The sequence below is a fragment of the Chiloscyllium plagiosum genome, chromosome 13, assembly GCF_004010195.1.
Source record: "Chiloscyllium plagiosum isolate BGI_BamShark_2017 chromosome 13, ASM401019v2, whole genome shotgun sequence".
NCBI lineage: Eukaryota > Metazoa > Chordata > Chondrichthyes > Orectolobiformes > Hemiscylliidae > Chiloscyllium > Chiloscyllium plagiosum.
In genome coordinates this window covers 29,968,191-29,971,259 of record NC_057722.1, presented here as the reverse complement: position 1 = coordinate 29,971,259, position 3,069 = coordinate 29,968,191, and the positions used below count along the sequence as shown (strand labels likewise).

At 40.7% G+C, this 3,069-nt stretch overlaps 1 long non-coding RNA gene across 1 annotated transcript in view; it reads right to left on the bottom strand.

Annotated features, from left to right (window-relative positions):
* LOC122555892 overlaps positions 1-1,648 on the bottom strand; it is an 11,481-nt gene extending 9,833 nt beyond the window's left edge. Inside the window, exon 1 of the long non-coding RNA XR_006313390.1 lies at positions 1,522-1,648. This is a non-coding gene — a long non-coding RNA (uncharacterized LOC122555892). The remainder of the gene's footprint in view (positions 1-1,521) is intronic.
* Between the last annotated feature and the right edge of the window lie 1,421 nt (positions 1,649-3,069).

The window sequence follows — 3,069 nt, the reverse complement described above, 5'->3', positions numbered from 1 at the left end:
AGCCTCCTGTGATGCGCTTCTGTGGTGTTTCCTCCGGCATTTATAGAGTGCCATCCACAATCTCCATCAACAAACACATCGACCTGGACCCAATATACCGGCCACTACAGCGAACAGCTGAAACTGACAACCGGAAGCGGCAGGGACAGGCCACTATAAATGCCGGAGGAAACACCACAGAAGCGCTTCACAGGAGGCTCCCAAGTACTGAGGATGTCACCTAGACAGGGGACAAAACGTTTGCAACAAAAATTTCTAGCTCGGCGAACAGAACCACAACAATAGAAGGTCATATAGCCCCTTGAGCCTTCACCATTTAGCATTATCATTGTTGATTCTTACATTCAATTTAACTTCCCTGTTTTAATCCCCATAATCCTTTATTCCACTAGTGTCCTCAAAGATATCAATCTCAGTCTTGAATATGGAGTCAAAGAGTCAGAGAGTCCTACAGTATGGATACAGGCCCTTCAGCTCAAACTGGTCCATGCCAATCAAAGCATCCATCCACACTAACCCCATTTCCCTGCACGTCGTCCATATTCTACTAAACCTTTCTTATCCATGTATTTGTCCAAATGCCTTTTAAATATTGTTAATATACATGCCTCAACCACTTCCGCTGACAGTTCATTCCATATGCATACCACCCCCGATGTAAAAAAATGTTGCCCCTTATGTTCTCTTTTATTCTTTCTCCTTGAACCTTAAATGGATGCCCTCTAGTCCTCGATTCCCCAACCCTAGGAAAAAGACTGAGTGCATTCACCCTATCCATACACCTCATGATCTTAAACACTTCTATGAGATCTCCTCTCATTTCCTATGGTCTAAAGAAAAACGTCTTAACTTGTTCAGCCTCACCCTATAGCTCAGTGCCTTGTATCCTGGCAACATCCCTGTAAATTTCTTCTGCACTTTTTCCAGTTTAATAACATCCTTCCGACAACAAGGTGACCAAACTGAATACAATACTCCAAGTGTAGCTTTACCAATGTCCTGTACAACTGCAACATTACTTCCCAACTTCTATACTCAACTAGCTGATGAAGGTCAGTGTGCCAAAAGCCTTCTTCACTGCCCTGTCTACCTGTGACTCCATTTTCAGAGAACCATGCACCTGAACTCCAAGGTCTCTCTGTTCCACTACACTTTACCAACTGCCTTCCGTGGTCCATAGGAGTACAGAGTTCCAAACATACACAGTGTTCTGAGTGAAGAATTTTCCTCTTATTTCAATCTTATATTGTTGAAGCCATGTCCTGAGATTATTACCCTGAGTTGTAAACATTTTAGCAGGGGAAGCAGCCTCACAGGTCCATTGTAACATACCTCTGAGAATTCTACATTTCAATTTGATCATTTCCCATTCTCCCAAATTCCAGAGAATACAGGCCATTCCCCACAATCTTTTCTCATTGAAAACACCCTTCATTGTAGAAAGCATTTTAATAAATCTTCCCTCATTCTTTGCTGTATCAATATTTTATATTTTTGCAATTCATGTACAAGAACACTTACTTCTCTTTGAACCCAACAGTTTTAGATAAGAAGGCATTTAGCACGCTTGCTTTCATTGCCCAGACCTTTGCATATTGGAGTTGCGATGTCATGTTGAGATAATCCAGGATGTTGGTGAGGCCTCTTCAGGAGTACTATGTACAGTTCAGGTCACCCTGCTACAGAAAGGATATTATTAACTGGACAAGTTTTGGAAAATATTTACCAAGATGTTTCTGCGAATAGGAGGTTTGAGTTATAAGGAGAGGTTGGATAGGCTGAGACGTTTTCCACTGGAGCATAGGAGGTTGAGGAGTGACCTTATAGAGGTTTATAAAATCATGAGGGGCATAGATAAGGTGAATAATGAGGATCTTTTCCCAAGGAAGGGGGAGTTTAAAACTAAGGGTCATATTTTTTAAAGTGAGAGGAGAAAGATTTCAAAAGAACATGAGTGGCAACATTTGTACACAGAGAGTAGTTCATATGTGGCATGAACTGCCAGTGGAAATGATACATGCAGATAGAGTTACAACATTTAAAAGACATTTGGCTAAGTACATAAATAGGAAAGGATTTGAATGGATGTTGGGCCAAACACAGGCAAGTGGGACTAGTTGGTTTGGGACCAGGGAGGCATGGACCAGTTGGATTGAAGGATCTGTTTCCCTGCTGAATGACTCCAAGGTTATGACTGATCTCTCAACCTTTAAAAGATATTCTGTCTAGGATTCTGGGTAATCCAAGATGGAGGATGAAAAAATTTCTGGCTGTAACAGCTGCTCCTTTTTTGAGGTATTTTAGGTGATTTCCTCAAGTTCCAGGAGCTGCAGCATTGTTTTGGAACTTTGGACAAAAAAAGGCAAAACAACAGCACTTTTAAAAGGGAGAAGAATAGACAAAGGAAGCACATGGTGAGGTCAGTGCTGGAGAGAGAAAGAGAAAGAAACATACATTGCTAACTGACAGCAGTGAACCTGCACAGTTACTGCCTTTACTGTTGAATTCATATATCACTGGACATCACAGCGCATCAGGGAAAATTAAATACAGTTATTTCACAACTGATCTTGGAGGAACTTGTTTGGGACAGGTTACAGCACAGAAACAGATAAGTGGATTTTAAATGTGGCCTTACAATAAGTCTGCAGTAGTGAGTAGAATGGGTTCTTTCTTGATTATATGTTGTATTGAGATATATCTCTTGATTAAACTTAAAAATATAAGCCATAAGTATTAAGGTAGCCTGGAGCAGAGTTTTGTAGAGGAATAGAACAGTGCTATTTTCTGGGTCTTTAGACTGAAAGAAGCAAAAATGGCCTTGAATAGAGTGATATGCTTTTCTTGTCGGATGTGGGAGTTTTGGGAGAGTTTACGTGTTACTGAGGATTATATCTGCAATAAATATTGTTGGTTGTGAATCCTATCATATTGAATGGAGAGACAGTTAGAGGCAATGAGGAATTTACAAGAGCAAGGGAATGTGATGATGGCAGTTAAAGGAAGGGAGAAAAGTTGCAGATACAGTCACATAAATGGGTTAACACCAGGAAAGGTAAGAGAGGTAGG